Source organism: Felis catus, chromosome B4 (assembly GCF_018350175.1).
Source record: "Felis catus isolate Fca126 chromosome B4, F.catus_Fca126_mat1.0, whole genome shotgun sequence".
In the NCBI taxonomy this organism is placed as follows: domain Eukaryota; kingdom Metazoa; phylum Chordata; class Mammalia; order Carnivora; family Felidae; genus Felis; species Felis catus.
In genome coordinates, this window is record NC_058374.1 from 124,820,641 (window position 1) to 124,844,610 (window position 23,970).

A 23,970-nucleotide genomic window follows, 5' to 3' on the forward strand; every position below is an offset into this window, starting at 1 on the left:
CCCAAGCCTCCATTCTCAGGGCTACCTTTTTCTGTGAAGCACTGTACAAATTTCAGGGGCACCTGGCTCACTCAGCCAGTAGAGCTTGAGACTCTTGATCTCGGGGTCGTGAGTTCAAGCCCCACAATGGGTGTAGAGATCACTTTAAAATAAAAATTTATACAAATTTCCATTTCCTGCGTGAACACATTCTTCCTCTATTCCATGCAGTTCTGGTAGGTCTATCAATCAACAGTATCCTACCCTCCAGACTACATGATGACAAATGGTTTGAGCAGAACCTACTTCCTCTCCCAGAATTTCATGTGCAAGTAAAACTCTGGATTGTGAATAACTTGTTCCACAAGTGTTCCACAAGACAAGCAAACATGTCTAGTAAGTTTTAATTTAATAAATGAGTGATGTCTTGCAATACAAGTAATACAAGACACCAAACATCACATGATCACAACTGAGCCAATGGTTCTGAAATTCGCTCTGATATACCAGTGCTTTGGATTACAAGCATGTTCCCAGAACGAATTATGGTCACAAACCAAGGTTTTACTGTATTTTTTTTCTTACTATGTCCTGAGTGCCTACTGAATGCTGAGACTAACATAATTAACAAAATAGGCACCATTCTTGCTTCTAACAGATTTTACCTTGTAGTGGGGAGGAAAAGCAACCAGGTGAGCAAACAAATGAGATAATTTATGATAAAGGCTATAAAAGAGAGAGCTGATTTAACGAAGAGTGAGTAAGTTATAGGACTACCTTAATGTGGAAGGTCTCTGGGAGAGTTTACTCACTTCCCTTTGGAACAACATAATTCTGAAGCTGTCACTTCATCTTCCACCTCAAAAAGTCCCCTCTGCCACCACCACTATTAGTACCACTTGAAGGAAAGCCCGTCTACATTAGAAGAGGATCCACAGAGAGAATCAAAGCCAGGAGGTGAAAGGGTCCTGACAACATAATTAGAATGTCTATTTCATTTATTTTAAGCTCATTCCAGCGGTGTTGTTACCAATTATATGGGCCAATAACTCTTCGTTGCATAAGCTAGTCTGAGTGGTGTTTTTTGTCCTAACATCTTTTTTTGTTGTTGTTTAAGAATGCAATTTGGAAATAGTAGGGATTACCTTGTTACAGGCACATGCCGTGGACCACATATCACTATTTTGCACTGAGGAATATGTGTTTATTTTTATTTTCTCCTTCATTTTATCAAGTTAGTGACTGATCACCAGTTAGTCTAATGCTTGCTTACTGACAAGTTCCATTACCACTCTTAAAGACTCCTTAAACTTTTTTCTTTTAAAGAAATCACCTAGGGGCACCCAAGTGGCTCAGCTGGTTGAGCATCAGACTCTTGATTTCAGCTCAGGTCATAATCTTGCGGTTCATGGTGAAGCCCTGCATCAGGCTCCATGCTGACCACACAGAGCCTACTTGGGATTCTCTCTCTATCCCTCTCTCTCCAAATAAATAAATAAAATAAAGAACTCATGGAATAATGGATTACAATCGAAATACTTTGTGGTAGATTTAAAATGAGTGATGTACAGGGGCGCCTGGGTGGCGCAGTTGGTTAAGCGTCCGACTTCAGCCAGGTCACGATCTCGCGGTCCGTGAGTTCGAGCCCCGCGTCGGGCTCTGGGCTGATGGCTCAGAGCCTGGAGCCTGTTTCCGATTCTGTGTCTCCCTCTCTTTCTGCCCCTCCCCCATTCATGCTCTGTCTCTCTCTGTCCCAAAAATAAATAAACGTTGAAAAAAAAAAAATTTAAAAAAAAAAAAAAAAATGAGTGATGTACATATATGCCCCCAAATAAAAATTGGTTACTCTATATTGTTGTTTACCCATGAATGAGTAAAAACAAGTAAAAAATTTTAAAAATAAATAAAAGGAATTGGGCAAAGTTTCCCATAGCTTTAAGGTGCTTAAGTTAAAGAATGCCAGTGGAGATATTTATGGCTCATTCTTCAACTTCTTAGTAGATTATATTAATCTAGTATCAACCTAGATGAGAAGAAATAGTGTCTTTAGAACTTTAGTGGAGTGGCCGAGGCTTAAATTCTGAATTCTTGCTGTCAGTTATAAAGCGACAAACTCTAAGAAAAAATAATCCACTATTTTATTCACTAATGGCCAGTATTTCCACAAAACAGAAGTTTCAAATTAAAAAACAAAAAAATCAGCAGTAGAATACAAGTAGAATGATTAAAATTGTGGCCTGGGACTTTTTTTTTTTTTTTTCCAAAATTGCTAGATGAAAAATGCATATTTATCTATACTACTCATCTAACGTCAGTGAAGATATCAGGCATAATTCAAAAACCCTAGATTAAGTGGCTGCATCAAATACTGTTATTTAGCAGTTTTGTTCCAAAGACTCTTTAGGTGCTGAGCACAACCAACACAGGGACAATTCTATTTTAGTGCCTTAGATCCTTGTTACTCCAAGTATGGTTTATGGTCCAGCAGCACTGTCATCACCTGGGAGCTTGTTAGAAATGCAGGATCTCCGCTCTCATCCCTAGCCCAACCTGTGAATCAAAACCTGCACTTCTAATAGCATTCCCAAGTGATTTGTGTACACATGAAAGTTTGAGAAGTGTCTCCCAGTACATTCAAAAAAGAATCTGATTTACATTCATTACACTAAAAATTAGATGTTGTGAAACTTTCAAATGTGAACAAGGATGTGAGCACTGGTAATACATAAAACACTACTAGTGCAACTATAAACATTATACTGCCTTGGAAAACAATTGTTGTATGCTAAAATTAAAGATTCTATGCCCATTTCAGCAAATTCCACCCTAAGTTCATATCCTGGAGAGACTCATGCACAGTATACTAGAAGACACATAAAATAATATCCTTAGCAGCATCTTCATACTAGTAAAAATTGGAATTAACTCAAGAGAAAACATAAATTGTGGGATATTAATACAATGGAATATATGAAGAAGGGTAGGATATAATCACAAACTTCAAGAGAATGGGTATATTTGAGTACGTGGTATAAAAGCACACAGAGAGCTTCAAAGGTATTGGTTATATTTTTTCAGCTTGATAGTGGATATCTTTCTTACTGTTCTTTATTCATATAGACTACATGAATGCTTCAGTAAGAATGATATTGTAGATTTTATTTTACTCCCATTATTGCTGCCCTCCTATAAGAGAATTATCTCCACCCGTTGCCATGTTACTTGAAGGGACTGTAAGAGAATTCTACTTCCTCATCTCCACTGACAGCAGATTTGGCCATGTGACTTGAATTGGCCAATGGAATAAGAGCAGCAGCAACACCTACAAGCAGAAACAGTTCAGCTATGTCTCCTCTTCCATCTGTCATGAGAATGGCATGTCCTAGGTTAGTGCTACTTCTTCAGACTGGGTCCTGGGACAAAGACCCATGCAGAGCCCCAGCAACTGCGGCCAATACACGGTAACCCACAGGCAACATGTAAAGCGAGAGAGAAATAAAGCATTGTGGTTGAAAGTCATTGAGAGTTTGGAATTATTACTACAGCATGATCCGACAAAAGCTACCTAAAAGTAAGTATGTAGAAAAGGACCCTGACCCATAGATTCCTACCTATTTTAGTTGAGTCTCTGAGCACTTAAGGGTTCCATCTACAGTTAAAGAATTTTGTAACAATCGTTTGCAAACATTTAGATCTCATTAAACAGTCAAATTTCTCCCCAAATTTTACCAAAAACAATCTTTCCCACTTGATGGCTATTAGAATGGCCATCAACAGGACAAAAGATAACAAATGCTGACTAGGATTTGAAGAAAAGGTAACCTTTGTCCACTGCTGGCAGGATTGTAAATTGGTAGAGCTATTATGGAAAAAATATGGAGGATCCTCAAAGAATTAAAAATAGAACTACCATATGATCTAGCAATTCCACTTCTGGGAACATATCCAAAAGAATGATCTTTAGATCATTGAAAAGATATTTGTAGCCCTGTGTTCAGAGCAGCATTATTTACAATAGCCAAAACATGAAACAACCTAAGAGTCCACTGAAAGGTAAGTGGATAAAGAAGTTGTGGTGTGTGTGTGTGTGTGTGTGTGTGTGTGTGTGTGTACATAGTGGAATATTATTCAGCCATAAAAAATAAGGAAATCCTGCCATTTGCAACAACATGGATAAATCCTGAGGGCATTATGCTAAGTGAAATAAGGCAAAAAGAGAAACACAAATACCACATGATCTCATTTATATGTAGAATCATAAGAAAAAGAAAAGAAAAGAAAAGAAAAGAAAAGAAAAGAAAAGAAAAGAAAAGAAAAGAAAAAAGAAGAAAGAAAAGGACCCAAACTCAGAAAAAGGATCAGATTTGGGATAACCAGAGATGGGGCCAGGGGAAGAGAAGGGTGAATTGGAACAAAAAAGGTTACTGAGTACAAACTTCCTGTTATAAGATACACAAGTACTAGGGATATAATGTGCAACATGATGACTATAGTTTCCTCTGCTCTGTGACATATAAAAGTTGTTAAGAGAGTAAATCTTAACAATTCTTACCACAAGAAGGAATGGTTTTTTCCCTCATTTCTTTTTATTCTCTCTATATGGCTTGATGGATGTTAACTTACTATAGTAATTACTTCACAGTCTAAACTTTATGCTGTAAACCTGAAACTCACAGTGACATATGTCACTTATATCTCAATAAAACTGGAAAAAAATTAAATAAATATATATATAAAATTTTTAAAAAATTTAATGATCTTTTCTAAAAAATAAGCGTACATAATAATCTCTATCAAAATAACACCAGTATTCTTCACAGAGCTAGAACAAACAATCCTAAAATTTGTATGGAATCAGAAAAGACCCCAAATAGCCAAAGCGATCTTGAAAAAGAAAACCAAAGCTGGAGCCATCACAATCCCTGACTTCAAGCTGTATTACAAACCTGTAATCATCAAGACAGTATGGTACTGGCACAAAAACAGACACTCAGATCAATGGAACAGAATAGAGAATCCAGAAATGGACCCACAAACGTATGGCCAACTAATCTTTGACAAAGCAAAAAAGAATGGCCAGTGAAATAAAGACAATCTCTTCACCAAATGGTGCTGGGAAAACTGGACAGCAGCATGCAGAAAAATGAACCTGGACCACTTCCTTACACCATACACAAAAACAAACTCAAAATGGATGAAAGACCTAAACGTAAGACAGAAAGCCTCAAAATCCTCAAGGGGAAAGCAGGCAAAAACCTCTTTGACCTTGGCCGCAGCTACTTCTTACTCAACACATCTCCGGAGGCAAGGGAAACAAAAGCAAAAATGAACTATTGGACCTCATCAAAATAAAAAGCTTCTGCACAGCAAAGGAAACAATCAGCAAAACTAAAAGACAACCAACATAATGGGAGAAGATATTTGCAAATGATATAACAGATAAAGGGATAGCATCCAAAATCTATAAAGAACTTATCAAGCTCAACACCCAAAAAACAAATAATCCAGTGAAGAAATGGGCAAAAGACATGAATAGACACTTCTCCAAAGAAGACATCCAGATGGCCAACCGACACATGAAAAAAATGCTCAACATCACTCACCATCAGGAAAACACAAATCAAAACCACAATGAGATCACCTCACACCTGTCAGAATGGCTAAAACTCACAACTCAGTCAACAACAGATGTTGGTGAGGATGCAGAGAAAGAGGATCTCTTTTGCACTGCTGGTGGGAACACAAACTCTGGAAAACAGTATGAAGGTTTCTAAAAAAATTAAAAATAGAACTACCCTATGTCCCAGCAACTGCACTACTAGGTATTTATCCAAGGGATACAGTTGTGCTGTTTTGAAGGGCCACATGCACCCCAATGTTTATGGCAGTACTATCAACAATAACCAAAGTATGGACAGAGCCCAAATGTCCTTCAATAGATGAATGGATAAAAAAGATGTGGTATGTATATGTATATGTGTATATACTCAGCAACCAAAAAGAATGAAATTTTGCCATTTGCAACTATGTGGATGGAACTAGAGGGTATTATGCTAAGCGAAATGAGTCAGAGAAAGACAAATATCATAGGACTTGACTCATATGAGAAGCTGAACATACAAAACAGATAAACATAAGGGAAGGGAAGCAAAAATAATATAAAAACAAGGAGGGGGACAAAACATAAAAGACTCTTAAATATAGAGAACAAACAGAGGGCTGCTGGAGGGGTTGTGGGAGGGGGGATGAGCTAAATGGGTGAGGGACATTAAGGAATCTACTCCTGAAATCACTGTTGCACTATACGCTAACTTGGATGTATATTAAAAAATTAATTAATTAACTTTAAAAAATAACTGTACATTTTAACACCAAGAATGAAGAAGGGAGCAGTGCCTGGCTGGCTCAGCTGGAAGAACTTGATCTTGGAGTTGTGAGTTTGAGCCCCATGTTGGGTGTAGAGGTTACTTAAAATGAATAAATAAATTAAAACTTAGAAAAAATATTATATGGGGTGCCTGGGTGGCATAGTTGGTTGAGCATCTGACTTCAGCTCAGGTCATGATCTCGCAGTTCATGTGGGAGTTTGAGTCCCACATCGGGCTCTCTGCTGTCAGCACAGAGTCCGATTCGGACCCTCTGTCCCCCTCTCTCTGCCCGCGCCCCTACTCATATTCTCTCTCTCTCAAAAACAAACATCTAAAAAAATAAATACAATAATTAAAAAAAAAAAGAATGCATTAGAGACAAAATCTTAGACCAAAAGACAGCCTTTCCATTAAACACATTTAGATTAATGAAGAACTCACTCCATGTCCCCTATAAAAGTACTGTCATGGGACAGCACTGGTCTACAGAGTCACATCAGAGAACTTAACTTAAAGTTCAGAGAACTGACTTAAAGAAATATAAACTAATAATACCAGATACTCCTTATGAATTCAACTTTGGTCACAAAAATGAAAAACACTAGTTCAAATTGCTTGTTTTTAAAAGTTAGGTGGGGCGCCTAGGGTGGCTCAGTCGGTTAGGCGACCGACTTCGGCTCAGGTCATGATCTCGAGGTCCGTGAGTTCGAGCCCGGCGTCGGGCTCTGTGCTAACAGCTCAGAGCCTGGAGCCTGCTTCAGATTCTGTGTCTCCCTCTCTCTGACCCTCCCCCGTTCATGCTCTGTCTCTCTCTGTCTCAAAAATAAATAAACGTTAAAAAAAATTAAAAAAAAAAAGTTAGGAAAAGCAGCATATTGTATGTGTGTTGATTTACTGCAACATTATCTTGGAGAAAATCTGTTCCTGGTGCTGGAGGAGGCATTGTTTGATTGCAAAGGCTAAATGATACACTTGAAAAATCCAACAGAGCTGTGACTTACCAGGCCTGTCCTGTCTAATTACTAAGCAAGGCACTGAGAGCTTAATACTTTGTTATCTTCCCACAACAAAACTGTTTTGAGTTAATCTGTTACCAGCATTCTCACAGTTAGTCAAAAAATCTCAAAACTTGTCCATCAGGTGGGTATATTTATATAAATATATTTGTATAAATTGTATGTATTCGTATAGTGTGCATTCTGCTCCCTTCTGTTTTCTTTGACTATGTTTTCTGGTTAGTTATTCAAATGTAGGTAGTTACCACGGAGGATGTATTATGTGGTCAGTTAGTTTTCAGAGAGGTTAGGGCAGACCTCAGCTGACATACAAAATTATTTTCTAGTTTCATAAAAAATTTGGGTTCATTCTTTTGAATAATGCTCAGTAAGTACTTAATTGTTTAATTGTACAATCAGTTCATAAAGAAAGATCATGTCTAGTTAATTTGCTTTTTGCAGCACCTAGGCAACAAGTTGACTTTAAGTGTTTTCATTTTAAGATCTAAACCTGTGTAAACTTAAATCCTCACCAATTTCTCTCAATGATCAACTCCTTTCACTTAAGCAAAAATTATGTTTAAAAGTCTTTTAGATATCAGTTTCATGACCTGAACACCTCAGGTTCCCCATTTCTTATCCACAATTCCCTTTTCCTAAGGATTTGCCATCAAATCACCTTTCTCAGAGCTCATCCCCATAAGCTCTTAAACAATCATCCCTCTGGTTTTCTCATGTTCACCCCGACACCACTCCCTGCCATTTTGCTGTGACCTCATGCCAACTCCTCCTTCCTTGAACGCTCATCAGAACCTGGGAGGACACTCTAGTCCCATCTATGGGGATCACAGACCTTGACTACTGATTTGTACTGAAGAAGTCTCTTCTCATTTGAGCTAGCCCTGCCACTTTTACTGAAATCATTTCTCATTTTTAGCCCTTGATTTCATTAGCCCTTGATTTCATCCACTGGGCTCCCGATATCGCTTATTTTGGGTTCCTAATGTTTCACAATAACTCACTGCCTTCTACTAGATTACCAAACCCAGGTAAATTATTCGCTCTCCTCTAAACTTCCTTCATTCAATCCAATCTCCTTTATTCAGCTTTTCCACTTCTATACTTCCTACCAAATTGTTCCCAACAGCCAGGAACAATTCATCTCATTCAAAAGGTGATGATAAAAGTATACCACCTCAAAGAAATCTACCCCGGGGCACCTGGGTGGCTCAGCTGGTTAAGCGACCAACTCTTCATTTTGGCTAAGGTTATTGCTTCTCGGCCTTTTGGCCAAGATCAAGTGTTGATTTTGGCTCAGGTCATGATCTCACAGTTTATGAATTCAAGCCCGCATGTGGGGCTCTGTGCTGACAGCGTGAAGGCTGCTGGAGATTCTGTCTCTCCCTCTCTCTCCCTCTACCCCTCCCCCACATGCATGTGCTCTCTATCAAAATAAACACTTAAAAAAAAAACTACCCAAATTAATGTAGGATTAAAGGTACAGAGAGGAAAGAACAGTCAAAATTTATTGCCAACAATAATTAGTAATTTTCCTATCACAGTTTTAAAGAGAGAATTTAAAAAAAATTTTAAGTTTTTATGTTATTCTTTGAGACAGCATGCACGTGAGGGGGGCTAGTGGGGGGGAGAGCAGTGGGGAGGGGGGTGCGTAGCAAGAGACAGAGCAAGAGAGAGCGAGAGACAGAGAGAGAGAGAGAGAGGGAGAGACTCCCAAGCAGGGCTCAATCCCACGAACCTTGAGATCATGACCTGAGCTGAAATCAAAAGTGGGACGCTTAACTGACTGAGCCACCCAAGCGCCCTGGGAATTTTTCTTTTAAATGAAAGGTATCCATTTGGTCTCCCAATGCCAACTCTCACATGGTACAGATGACATGTTGTGTTTCTTATGATATCTGGCCCTCAAAAGGTAAAAAATCAATTTGCAATATAAAAGAAATCTCCAGAATTCCAAATGCACCCTCTTGGCTTGGCAGAGGTATATATTTCATGGTGTCCAGTTAAGAATGTAGAACTAGGGGGAAAAAAGCATATAAATGTCTTCTGCTCACATCCCGTAGCTAAACAAGGAAAAGGAACCATCCCACAGTAACAATTCTAAAGAATGAAGGTGAGCCCACTTAATAACTATCCCACAGGCTTTATAAGGGGTTAAGTCTCAAATTGGTCCAAACAACAGATGAGCTATAGTAATTTACATATCTCATAATTTTTATCATTGTTGAGCTCATTTAAAGGTAGTTGGAGGGGCCCCTGGGTGGCTCAGTTGGTTAAGCGTTGGACTTTTGATTTTGGTTCAGGTCATGATTTCATAATTGTGAGATCAAGCCCCATGTCAGGCCTGAGCATAGAGCGTGCTTAAGATTCTCTCTCTGCCTCGGCAGCAGGGGGGGGGGGGGGGGGGGGTTGGGGGGGGTGGCCTGGGTAGCTCAGTCAGTTGAGCATCCAACTTCGGCTCAGGTTACAAACCTGTGGTTCATGAGTGCAAGCCCCACGTTGGGCTCTGTGCTGACAGCTCAGAGCCTGAAGCCTGCTTTGGACTGTGTGTTTCCTTCTCTCTTTGCCCTTCTGCTGCTCATGCTCTCTCTCTCTCCCTCCCTCAAAAAATAAATAAACATTAAAAAAAATTTTTTAAATAAAATTAAAAAAAAATAAAAAAATATTCTCTTTCTCCCCCTCTGCCCCTGCCTCACTCTTTTTCTCTCTCTCAAAAAAAAAATAATAAATAAAATTTAAGAATGGTTTATTTAGAAGGATACATCAAAAATCAAGCTAATGATTCAACTAAAACATATCCCAGAGTTAAGCCATTTCTACTTACCGAGAAAATGTTGACAGAATAAATATGTGTGTCCAAAGAACTATGTGTATTGCATAAACAAAGTACAGTTTATTCTACCAAGTGCCATCAGTTAGATTACATCTAGTCCCTATCAAACCAACCAACTGAAAAATGAGGAAAAAATTCAACCATTTAACTAGATATTCTGATTAAATTCAGAGCAATACACAAATAGTTTTAATAACACAGGAAGCCAACTATTACCAAGAACATCAGTTAGTGCTACTGTTTGAAAAAACTAGCAAACAAGTTTAATCAGAGAACTCTGTTTTGAAGTTGAGAAAGCGCTTTTCAACAACAAAACAGTTTATTTCTCCTACTCTGTCTTCAACAGTTCTTACACGTATCTTATTCAAAAATTACCACTTAACACTCTCTCCTTCAATTGACAAGCTATTGACATTCATTAATTTCCTGCAAACTCCTGCTGAGAACATCACCTTCTCATCAATCATTCATGTACAAAGTCATAAGAAACTTTAGAAATAATAGCTACAGACAGCGTTGCTACTGAAAACCGGTATTTTTCTTTTCTTTAATAAATATTGAGGCCCCCCCCTTTTTTTTTTACTTCAGCAGCAAGGAAACTTATAGCTATAGTTAAAATTCAAATCTATGATTAATGTATTCATCTTAATGTTATACTCCAAGTTTTACTTTCTCTAGTACTAGTCTTGTAATTCTTTTTTTAAAAAGCCAACATTTCTTGTAGGTGTTGTTTTTTTTATAAACCGACTCAACACCTCTGTGTAAAAGATAGTGTACATAAGAATAAAACATAAATAATGCATTTCCTTACCAGTGTTCTCTGGCACTTTTAAGTCTAAAATACCTACATTTAGCAAGTAAGTAATGACTTCATCAGCATTTCAAATTAGTAAACATTTTTCCGAACTCCTACAAAAGTATACTTTCATACTTTTCCCCCATGACACATCCTTATATTCTTACAGAGAATTCAACTCTAAAAAGGTAAACCCACTTCTAGACCAACATAAAATATACCATCAGCTCTGCGTATAATTGAACTAAAAATTGAAAATGAACTCTTTCAGAATTGTAAGGTACAGAAAGGATGCCAATGTTCCAAAGTTTAAAAGAAAAAAAAAATCCTATTTTTAAGAACAGAGAAAGGAAGAAAAAAGCTGATGTGTCAAAATTTAAAAGAAAAACGAAACTTTCTTTTTAAGAAAAGAGAAAGGAAAAAATGATTTGCCACAGATGAAGTCAGCATTTTTTTCTACATTTTAAGACCAGGAGTGTCCCATAATTTTCACAGTATCTCATTGCAACTATTTACTCTTAAAGCACTTCTACTCACCCACAGCTCCCCCCTCCCCCGGCCCCAGATCTCAGAGGTGAAGCAGTGAACTGATGGGCAGGCCATATTACATTACCTTCCAAAGTGATAAAACAGCACAGCTCCCTCGCGGAGGTGTTCCTCAGGTGGCAGCCTAACACCACCTTCCCTCGCTGGGACACCTGTACAATGGCACCGCCCAGAAAGATGAAGTTGATCTTCCACCTTCCCAGGCTGTGCTTTCCCTCAAGGGTGCTCCCTGGTACATAGCGCTGTGAAGTCAGTTCAAGTGCACAGACTCAGTACAAGAGACGATACACAGATGAGGTAAACTACAGGTACACAGTGTTATGTTACTTGATTATCTTGGCAACAAAGTGAAACAATGGCCTAACTCAGTATCTTTACTCCCTGCAATCAAGTCTCTTCTCTACCCTTTGGTCAGGGCTGTGTACCTTTTTACTCAAATACCAGTTGGGCGGGGGCGGGGGGGGGGGGGATGGGGAAAAAGGTTGGGGGAGGCTCTGGGTCCAACTTGAAGTTCAAGCTAACTATACTCAAAGCCACCTAAAAACCAGCCTAGTTGTCATGATGGTCTTTGCTCGTAAAAATATCCTGACTACCCTTCCTTCTTTCCCTACTCATTTGAAACTGTTCTTCTAATTCCCACTAGCATAGAGGGAGGTTTTTTTAAATTATTTTTCTTTTTTGGTCTTCAGTGCAAAAAAAAAAAAAGAAGAAGAAGAAGAAGAAGAAGAAGAGGCAAAGATACACAAAAATTGTTTATTCTGGAAACCCATCATTCCGAGATAATCACTGATGACATAGTGGTATATAACTTTACTATATTTTAATATATATATATATATATATATATATATATATATATATATATATTTAATATATATATATATATTCAAAACAAAAATAGGCTTATATTGTACATATTATTTTACATCCTGCCTTTTGCATTTCATAAAATATCCCCCCAAATTTCCTTATCAATATTATTCTACTGAGTTACTATTAATGGTTACTTACAATTTCCTCTTTCTGAAATTCCTCAGAGCTCTAAACTTGCCTCTTCCTTCCTACTTCTCCCTCTGCACTCATCTCTCAATAAGAACAGCACAACCTGGGGCGCCTGGGTGGCGCAGTCGGTTAAGCGTCTGACTTCAGCCAGGTCACGATCTCGCAGTCTGTGAGTTCGAGCCCCGTGTCGGGCTCTGGGCTGATGGCTCAGAGCCTGGAGCCTGTTTCCGATTCTGTGTCTCCCTCTCTCTCTGCCCCTCCCCCGTTCATGCTCTGTCTCTCTCTCTGTCCCAAAAATAAATAAACGTTGAAAAAAAAAAAATTAAAAAAAAGAAAAAGAACAGCACAACCAAAAAGCAACAGCCTTCATTTAAAGAACACAACCTAAACACTGCCAGATAGCTGACAAACGGTTGCATTCATTTTCCACAGCCATGATTTCATTTATACTTTATACTTGTTACATAATTGCGGATGAATAACTACATGTGCCCACCAAGCTCCAAAGCAGGGCCAGATTACCACCAAGTCTATGGCGGGTCTCCCTCATAATCCATCACATATAATTCAAAATGACTCATATAATTCAAAGTAACTCCAGGGACTCCTAGGTGGCTTAGTTGGTTAAGTGTCCCGACTCTTGATCTCAGTTCAGGTCTTTTACTCAGGGCTGGGAGTTCAAGCCCTGCACTGGGCTCCACACTGGGTGTGGAGACTACAGTAATAATAATAATAATAATAATAATAATAATAATAACAACAACACCCCCAAAGAGTCACAAAAAGGTATTATTTTTCACAAGACTACCTCACTGTTTCTTTAAAAAACATTAATTTATTTCTCTCTCTTTTGGTACTTCCTTGCTAATGCTCAAACACATGCTTAGATTGCCTAGTAAGCACTGCCCCCAGGGTTGAGAAAGGGATAGGTTTTGTTCTAAAGAGTAATAGCATTTAGAATTCAGATTACAAAATCTATTCACAAAATCCCATACCTGAGTATACAGATTTCAGTCAAGTACGTTTTGAAAAGGAGAGAATATTAACTGTCTGTTCAAAGTTGTAGACCCGATGTGGAATCACTGGCAAATGCGTTATGCTGTGTTTGAAACTGTACAAAGCTTACCGAGATATTTACTATGCTTTCATTAAACGGGTTAATCAATAACAGGGCTTGCACTGAGTGATTTTATGGGGAAATTTCAAGTGACTCATTTAGCACATCTCCACACTTCAATTACGAGAGATGAGCTTCTTACAAAAACTTAAATGTCAAGAAGTGTCCACACGCCAATGATATTGACAGTAGTTAAGTCAAACTGCTGTGTCTTAAATCCTGACTTTTACTAGCTGTGGGATCTATGCCTCTATATCTCTGTTTCCTCATGAAAACAAACAAACAAACAAACAAACAAACAAACAAACCTCCCTAACTGGGTTTTCATAAAGATTAAATGACTTAATACACGTAAAATGCTTACATCAGTGTACTGAGTCTTCAAAATATGTTTAGCTAATTATCATTATGCATCATTAGTTTTATACTTTATAAAAGGTTCAAAACCTAATATTCCACCTCTTTCTCCCCATGCTAGGGAATATACTATACCATACAATCACAAAAATATTATAAATTGCTAGGTTGAACCCCTGGCTTATAACTTTCAGATCAACTGTTTTGTCCCAATTTTCTCTAAAAAAAATAAACTGAGGTTAAATATTTATCTTTTATACAACTTATCCAATCTTGCTTTTAATTACACTGCCAGTATGCTATAAAGTGGTGTGTGTGTGTGTGTACATATATATTTATATACATATATATATATATATTGACCAGTTTGTACATACACTAAACAGTACACGTACTGAACAATACGGGTCTTCAGGAAACCGGTACTTTAAAAGAAAAAAAGAAAATGAAAGCTGAAATAGGAAGTAGCTCTAATATTGTTGTTAAGTTTACACACCACACCTGATGTATCTTTCATTTTTAAAATGATATCTAAATAACATTTTTACAGTTTACAGGGAACACAGACTACCTTAAACCACACCGTAAGGTTTATTCCAGACTGAAAACTAAGTCTACTCAACCAGAACACGACGCACTAGAAAGACAGAATCCATCATGAGTCTGCCTGGGGTTATTTTGAAACCTTATCATGTGTGAATGCTAGAGTACAAGAGTTTTCTGCTTTAAAAAAAAAGAAAAGAAAAGAAAATGTTATTAAAAATTCTTTGTTAATTATTTATCTAAAAACATAGAGGAAAGTGGCAGAGTGTGAAGAAAATGGCAGACAGCACTCTGGACTCTCACATAGTCTTTTTCGAAAACCTGGGAGACAGACATGTTCATACCCTGCAGTTTGGGAAACTGAGTCTTGAAGAGGTTAATATGCCCAAGTTGTAAAGTTAGTAAGATAAAGATACAGGACTTGAATTCATGACTTGCTGACTAACCAGCTCATGATAAGGAAGATGCTACAGGCGTTCTCTGTGTTATGATCCTTCTGTCCCAGAGCAGGCCATGGGGGACAAGGATTACAGAACCAAGATCCTTCCAATACTCGTTCTCAACTCTGCTCATGCCCAACACTGGAATCCAGTAAATTGGATTCAAGTTATTTTTTAACACAGCTGATGGTTCAAGAATGAAAACAGCTCCTTCTGAAGTCTCATCCCTAACTCACAGGTGAATTCTCTGCATTTTCTTCTATTATTCAATTAATAAGTTAACAAGTATTTCCTGAAGACCCAGAAATGTAGCGGTATCATAAACTGCCCTTTTATAAGTCACATATAAAACTGCAGAAAAGGAAGAGACCACTTCTATCTTAGTAGTACCTGCCCCCCCCCCCCCCCCCCCCCCCGGCAAATGCTCTTTCTTTGCAAAACATTATTGCCCTTATTTACACAAAGGTCATCCTTTACTAGTTTATGAGCTTTTGATACAAAATTCTGCGTATTTCCTATTCAACATTAGTCAAAATGTAGGTGTTCACTAAATACCTGTTGAAGGAAGGAATGAACAAAACAATGGTGAACAAAACCTTAAAGAACAGGTAAGATTTAGGTGCGCCTGCGTGGCTCAGTCGGTTGAGCGTCCAACTTCAGCTCATGTCATGATCTCATAGCTTGTGGGTTTGAGCCCCACCTCGGGCTCTGCACTGACAGCTCAGAGTCTGGAGCCTGCTTCGGAGTGTATCTCCTTCTCTCTCTGCCCCTTCCCTGCTCATACTGTCTCTCTCTCTCTCTCTCTCAAAATAAATAAACATAATAATAAAAAAAATTTAAAGAACAGGTAAGATTTAGAGAGATGGGAAAAAAGGTAGGGGTTGGGGGAGAGTGGATTCCAACAAGGTAACTGGTTACCATCCATAAAACTGCTGGGGAAAATAGACAGGTCTATGTGGAACATTCATGTCACTATGTAGCAAAATGGTGAACTGGGTAAGATCTGGAATTCCTTAGTAGGGTGTTTAGGACTTCCTTTTCTTATCTATCTATCTATCTATCTATCTATCTATCTATCTATCTATTTATAGCAAGCAGGAGAGAGGGGCAGAGAGAGAGAGAGAATCCCAAGCAGGTTCCTATCTACTTATTTATTTATAGCGAGCGGGGGGGGGGGGGGGGGGGAAGGGGGCAGAGAGAGAGAGAGAGAGAGAGAGAGAGAGAGAGAGAGAATCCCAAAAAGGCCCCACCTCCATGCCCAGTGCAGAGCCCAACGTGGGGCTTGATCCCATGACCCTGGGATCATGACCTGAGCTGAAACCAAGAGTCAAATGCTCAACTCACTGGGCCACTTAGGTGCCCCTAAACATTTACTTTTAATGCAGAGCAATTATTTGTTTAAATTAAACCCTATGTGAAATCCCTATATATAAAACAGGAACAGACAAAGCAGTACAGAGTGAAGCACCCTGCTTCCCATCCACTAGGTCTCTACCTACCTAACTTGAGAAGACCCAGAAGCCCCTCATGAGAGCACAATTTGAAAAACACTGGGTTAAAGAAAAGTCTGGAAGGGCAGATACCAAAGTGCTCAGAGTATTTACTTCTAAAGAACCAGGTTGGCCTCGGTCGTGGGGTAGGGTAAGGAAGGACTTGAAACACCACTTTCGCTTTTTAAATCCTGTATATTTTTATATTATCTGTACTTTTGCTTATATTGAGCACTTTTGTTTTAAAGTTTATTTATTTATTTATTTTGAGAGAGAGAGCAGGAACGAGTGTGAGCGGTGGAGGGACAGAGAGAAGGAGAGAAACAATCCCAAGTAGGCTCTGCACTGTCAGTACAGAGCCTGACTAGGGGCTTGATCTCACAAACCACAGGATCATGACCTAAGCCAAAATCAAGAGTTGGACCATTAAGTGACTGAACTACCCAGGGGCCTTTATTGAGCACTTTTTATTTTTTAATTTAAAAAGTAATAAATAAGAAACCATTGCTCTAAAACGGCACTTTCAGTGGTTAAATTTCAAGTGCACTGCCACATTGTAATGAATCATTTCCCTATAGCAGGGCATTTTCTTGACTAAACTACATTGCACCGAAAATGAACATCTTGGTGCATAATAATTTCCCATATTTAGAATGATTTCCTGAGGATAAATTTATACAAGTTAGCAGCTTCAATTTAGGTTCTACAATGCACTGCTTAAAATAGGACTCTGTAGAACATAAAAATACAAGACTCAGTAAGTATTTTTTAAAAAGCCATCCCATATTAGCAAAATTAGATTCTAGCACTCATGTTTAAGCTACATAAAATCTAATTTACAAAACTAATTAGCCAAGTTTCCACATCTCAAAAGTATATTAAAGAGAAATTTGAATCAGAACTTGAAATCTCTCTACCTTTCATGAATTTTTCATAACTTCTCTTGCCACTTATCGAAACCATACACTTAAAGAATTTTTCCTTCACAGTTGGGTTTCACAATCTAATTCTGTGAAGTCACAGTACTGTGACAGTACAATCATTCTCTGGCAACAAACTGACATCATTAAATTCTTATTTGTAAGTTCTTTGGGTATATGGATGTTCTATTTTTACTTCTTCTAAAACCAAAATTTATTCTCTGTTGCCTCTCCACTAAGCTCATATGATTGATACATTTTAATCTAATTTATTCTCTTTGTTCCTAACCATCTTTATAAAACTGTCTTCTGGTGAGTGCTCCGAAAATGCCCATCCAAACAAAATATAAATGACTGCTAGATTGCCTCCTCGTATGAACAATCTGTCATTGCTCTGTAGTCCTTGGGAAGAAAAACTCCCAGATCAGAAAGTCTCTTCTTTTTCTTCTCTCTGCTACTGCTTTAGAATAACATTAGAGTACTTTTTGTTAAATATTATCTTTTAAATAAATCAATATGATTCTATCACTAACATGATTCCAAATGAGAAAACAAGAATTGATGGGGGGGGGGGGATGGGGAGAGAAAGAGATAGGGAGAGGGACAGAGGGAGAGAGAATCATAAGCATGGGGCTTGATCCCACAACCCTGGGATCATGACCTGAGCTGAAATCAAGAGTCAGACGCCCAACCAACGGAGCCACCCCAGGCACCCCCCAAAAAAGAATTTCTAATAAAACCTTTTTCTTTTTCCAAAAGCAAGTATTATTAGAAACATCAAGGTCATTTCTACTACCATGTAACAGTTCTAATACACAGGACATTTAGACTCTATCAACAAAGATTTTCTTAATCCCTACTGGGTACCAAGCACTAAGCTAAATGCCAGAGGTTCAACATGAGACAGATCTTTCCGTCAGTGCAAAGGCACTTAGGCAGACAATAAGTCTTTATGAAATGGGAGGTTCCAGTACAAAAAATAGAAGAAAGATTCTTTAGAAAAAATAGATTAGAACCAAATTTGGAATACCTGTAACACTGGGCCAAGGAATTTGCGGTTTGTATTTGAGTAGAGAAAGACCAGGCACTCAGAAGTATCTCTGGAAAATAATTAATCTAATCAGACCCTTTTCAGTGGCTTCTCATTTCCTCTAAAATAAATCCAAATTCTTTAACAAGGTTAACTAAATCCTGTATAATCATTCCCATCCACCTTTGCCTGTGGTCACACAGGCTTTTTGTCTATTTCCTCTATTGCAGACATTTTCAAACTTTACATATTACAATCCAGTAACTATGTGTGACACATTTTCTTTTTTAAAAGATGCAGATCACAGGGGCACCTGGGTGGCTCAGTCGGTTAAGTATCCAACTTCAGCTCAGGTCATGATCTCATGGTCCGTGAGTTCAAGCCCCACATCAGGCTCTGCACTGACAGCTCAGAGCCTGGAGCCTGCTTTGGATTCCGTGTATGTCTCTCTCTCTCTGCCCCCCCCCCTCTCTCTCTCTCTCTCAAAAATAAAATAAAAACATAAAAAAAAATTTTTTTTAATAAATAAATAAATCAGGGGCGCCTGGGTGGCGCAGTCAGTTAAGCGTCCGACTTCAGCCAGGTCACAATCTCGCGGTCCGTGAGTTCGAGCCCCGTGTCAGGCTCTGGGCTGATGGCTCGGAGCCTGGAGCCTGTTTGCGATTCTGTGTCTCCCTCTCTCTCTGCCCCTCCCCCGTTCATGCTCTGTCTCTCTCTGTCCCAAAAATAAAATAAAAAACGTTGGAAAAAAAAATTTTTTTTTTAAATAAATAAATAAATCAAAGATGCAGATCACAATCCACTAAATTGAATTTACAATCTACTGGTAGCTGCCCAGGAGCCTGCAGTTTGAAAAATACTGCTTTAGTATACCACCCTCTCTCTCCCTTCTTGGCCTTTCCGTATGTTCCTGTTTCCTGAAACTCTTGCTCATCCTCACTCTTCCCTTTCACCTGGCTACTTCCTATTCCACTTTGTGACCTTGGGGCTCAGCCATCACTTCCCCTGACTCTCTCAGATTGGGTGCCCCTCTTCTGGTCCCAAAGTACTCTAAGCTTTCTAACATTTATTACGCTTTATTGTAATTGTTTCTGCACTAGCTGTCTCTCTAGGCTGTAAACTCCATGAGAGCAAGGACCCATTCTTGTTCACTGCTGAATCCCAAGGGCCCAGCCCAGTGCCTATTAGACACTCAGTAAATAAATATTGGAGGAGTAAAACAAGTTAGGAAAAAGACTTAATAATCTATACATTTAACCATAAAATGAAATGATCACCCACTTAAAAAAACTCTTCCAAGGAAAACATGACCTCAGCTCCAATTTTATAAATGATTAATTTCCTAGGCTAGTCTACGAAACGCAAGAGGATGGCTTCTTATTTTTCTAATGACAGCAGAACCTTCACTCCTCTGAGTAGGAGAAATCGGGATTGAAGGGGGGCCATGGAAGGGACACTTTTCTCTTACCCCAGCAGCAATTCCTCTGAGAAAGTGATTTACCTAAGGGCTAAGATAAGAATAAAGGTCAATATTCCAGACAGGCCCCGCCCCCAAGCTCTCACTGGCTGTCTGGAACTTGGACGCCTTCAAAGGAAGTTTCCTTTCCCATTCCAACTCCTAGAAGGTAAACTTCCTGATTCAGGACTTTCTCTCCCTGCAGGTGAGATCTGTACCTTAGGTGCTACAGTTGCCTCTAGGTAGGCAAATTAAGAAGGAATAGAGAAAGCAGGGATCTAAACTAAGTTTTCCAATCCAGCTTTACCAGAAATAACAAACTATTTTAACAGTATTTTCATCTTCATCTGGTTTCTTTACTCTGATCTCAAGAAACCAGAATCTGGAGACAGAAGGGGTGTAATTAGCACACTGAAAAGCTTACACATGCACAACAGTCATCGCAATCTGACTTCAGGGTTCTAGGAGGAGAGTAGCATGGAGAAGCAAGGTGGGGAAGAGGAATGGAATGAAGGAGAAAAAGGTTCTTCCACTTGTGCTATTTAGAATTTCTCTTGGGCAAAAATATCTCGATATATTGAATCTATCTTCATATCCTACAACCTTCCCTTCCAAATTCTCATTCTTGCTTTTCTTGACTCTTCTTCCAGACCTTTTATGCTGTCCAAAGATCTCCATTTTCAACACCCACACTTCTAGAAATACAGCAAGTTTTGCCAAACCCGCAAAATGTTCCATGATCTCATACTACTTACCTCTCTTATCCTTCTGCAAGTCAAAATTCCCATTTCCTCAGTGTAGCTGATCAAGGGGAAAGCAATCTGAATAAATCCATTCACATTAAGATAGAATAACTGATTGACAGTCCTAGCCTTTGAACCCTACTGGAGATATATATGCCTTATATATATTAAAACACATACAGTATTTTTAAGTTACAGAAATCTAACTACAATAATCTCAGAGAAAAGATGAGAGGTGCCTAGAAGTCCACCATAAAGGAGGCAGGGTCTGCTCTGACCACCATTTCCCAGGGATCATGTCCCCAAATTGTTCCTACTTTTCATTGTCCTCGACTCTCAGTCCTTAATAAGTGACACTAAAAACTCCAGAGTGCAGAGAAGGCCATCTTGGAAAACATTTGTAGCCTCGGGACATTTACATATCCTTTGGGTGAGTCAGTAACAAACTATTAGTTTGGATGGGTGATATTTTCAACATGTTTGATAATCATTCCATTAGCTAAAAGAAAAACATACACTGAGCTTATACAGTGAAATTATGCATTCTATGAAGGAAGTCAATGAGGCATAAAAGGGTTAAATGTTTCCATTGTTATATAATTTAGTAGTTGAAAAGCAGGATTGGGCTTTTCTTCACACTTTTATTCAGCTGCTTATCCATTAATTCCACTTGGAAATCTTTAATTTTATTTTCTATAACATTTCTGAAATTTGGAAGTATACTTTTGAACAGTCACATTAGGATAATAGGAAAAGTGAGCCTGAACTCCTGAGAGACAGGTGCCGTGTCTTTTCCAGTGGTTTTTGCTATAAAAGAGCTGAGGCTAACGCTGAATTTGTGTGTACTCAGAAATTAACCACGAAATAAGCATAGTTGCGTTCATTCAGCTCTAAGTGGCTCTTAACTTCAGCGCCATCAGAAAAATTTGCCCCCCCCACAGATGAATACAACTGTAATAAAACTACACGAACTTAGTAAAATAAGGCCTTCCACTTTGCTTGAGCAGGTAAGTATATGAAATTTTAATTGAATCTTTGGTGTTTGCCATTTTTTATTAGTTTGTTTAGCTAGCCATCAATCCGAGTTATTTGTAATTACAGTGATAACTGGGACTTTTTTCAAACCAAGCAAAGAATATATGAAAACACCAACTGTGTGTGGTCTCTCTTGTGGCTTTTCTCAAGATACCAGAAAGGGAAACAGGCAGTAAGACACCCAAGAATTGACAAGTTGGGTATTCTGAAAAAAGCATAAATGGCACTTAGTTTCGCCCAAGTAGAAGCACCATGTCACTTGCTATCAGGTTGGTTGGCCTTTTTAAAGTTTACTACCCCCCAAACCTAAAATTCCGTCCACAAATGAACAATACAACAGTAAAAAGACAAACACCCAACATGTAAGAAAAAAGACAAATAACCCAATTAAAATATAGGCAAAGGATACGAAGAGACATTTCTCCAAAGAAGCCATACAAACAGCAAATAAGAACACGAAAAGATGCTCAACATGATTGGTCATCAGGTAAATGCAAATCAATACCACTTCCCACCCACTAGCATAGCTATAATAAAAACTACCCAATAGACAGTAACAAGTGTTGGCCAACAGGTGGAGAATTTGGAACCCTCATACACTGGCAGGAATGTAAAAGGTTGCAGCTACTATGGAAAAGTTTGGCTGTTCCTCAACAAGCTAATCATATATACACCCAAGAAAAATGACAGCATATGCCCACATAAAAACTTGCACACAAATATTCATAGCAGCATTATTCACAATGACCAAAAGTGGAAACATCCTTAATGTCCATCAAGTGATGAATGCATAGACAATATCTGAAACTATGCTACACCAATACAACGGAATAGTACCCAGCCATGAAAAAGAATAGGGATACACGCTACAAAACGGATGAACCCTGAAAACATCTTGCTATGCGAAAGAAGCCAGACACAAAAAGTCACCTACTGTACGATTCCATTCATATGAAATTTCCAGAACGGGCAAATCCTTAGGGAAAGGACGTAGATTAATGGTTGCCAGAGGGTGGGCTAAGGGAGAAATGAGAAATGGTTGCTAATGGGTCAAAGGGTTTCATTTTGACGTGATGCTAATGTTCAGGATAGTGGTGATAGTTGCAAAACTTTGTGACTATGTGAAGGCCGCACTTTCGAAAGGGCGAATTTTACGGTGTGTGCAGTATATCTCAATTAAAAAAAAAAAAAAACCCAAGTGCTCATTTACAGACAGACGACACGTAATATGCATGTAAATGGTAAATACATAATTACATACGAACATATGATCTCTCCATGTAGATGCACGTTTGGGGGGGGGGGGTTAACTGAGATGCGTGTATTTCACTTACATAAAGAAAAGAATCAAAGAGGGCGGGGACACAGAGCAACTGCGGAGCCCTGAAGCAGCGGAGCCGGGGTGTGCCCCGAGCCCGCCTGGCGGCGTCTCCAGCCCAGCTCACCTTCCACCCATCACTCGGCCACCATCCGCTGCCGGGCCCAGCGGGGCTCGGGGCCGCCCGCCCGTCCAGCCGCGGCTGCCGGCAGCCGGCGCCCAGGGCCAGCCTGCGGTCCCGCCCGAGGTGGGGCAGGCGCGGGGGCCCGAGGGGGTGGGGAGCCACGGCGGCTCGGGAGGGGCGCGCCGCCGCTCCCCGTCGCCCCGGCCGCTGGGTCCCGAGCCCGGTCCCGCCCCTCCTCCCTCCAGTACCTGGGATGCGCCCGAACCCGGCGCCGCGGCCAAAGCCCAGACTTCCCCTCCATTATCACCTGCCCCGGAGCGCGGCCGCGGCGGCCGGTGTAAGGAGAGGGGACCCCGTCTCCTCAGACGCGACCGGGGCACCCGGGGCGGGGGACGGAAGGAGCATTCACCTGGTCCCCCGCGGCGGCGGCGGCGGCGGCGGCTGGCGGCTGCCCCGGGCCGCGGCTCCTTCCTGCTCGCGCGCCTCCTCGCGCCCTCGCCGGCCCGGCGCTGACAGCCCGGGAGCCGGCGCCCGCGGCCAGCTCGCTCCCCGCCCCCGCGCGGCCGCCCCGCGCACGCGCAGCCGCGCCGCCGCCCCAGGGGAAGCGAGCGCCTGGTGATGTGGCCGCGGGGGCGGCGACCTGGAGCGCGAGCGCCGCCCCCTCCCGGACCCCTGGCCGCCCCCTGAAAGCCGCGGGCCCGGGGCGAGAGCGAGGAGAGCACGGGGTCGGGGGCATGGGGTGGGGGGACGGAATCTTCGGGGAGCCCTACCCGGGAGGGAAGGGCTGTGGCCTTTCGGGAGCCCCCGCCATCCCCGCAGACCCACGCCCATCCACATCGCCAGCTGCTCCTAGGTCCGAA

At 40.2% G+C, this 23,970-nt stretch overlaps 1 protein-coding gene across 7 annotated transcripts in view; it reads right to left on the reverse strand.

Annotated features, from left to right (window-relative positions):
• The window catches only part of SLC41A2 (solute carrier family 41 member 2), a 122,151-nt gene extending 98,539 nt beyond the window's left edge, over nucleotides 1-23,612 (reverse strand). Inside the window, exons 1-3 of one of the 7 annotated variants that reach the window (XM_003989197.6) lie at nucleotides 17,402-17,549; nucleotides 14,375-14,436; nucleotides 11,603-11,777 (exon numbers count right to left, since the gene is read on the reverse strand). The gene's annotated coding sequence lies outside the window, so the exon portion shown is untranslated. Of the gene's footprint in view, nucleotides 1-9,832; nucleotides 9,886-11,602; nucleotides 11,778-13,532; nucleotides 13,551-14,374; nucleotides 14,437-17,401; nucleotides 17,564-23,519 lie in introns of those variants that run through there. The other 6 variants (XM_045062259.1, XM_023257387.2, XM_019835434.3 and 3 more) reach the window with 6 other exon arrangements.
• Nucleotides 23,613-23,970: the final 358 nt, after the last annotated feature.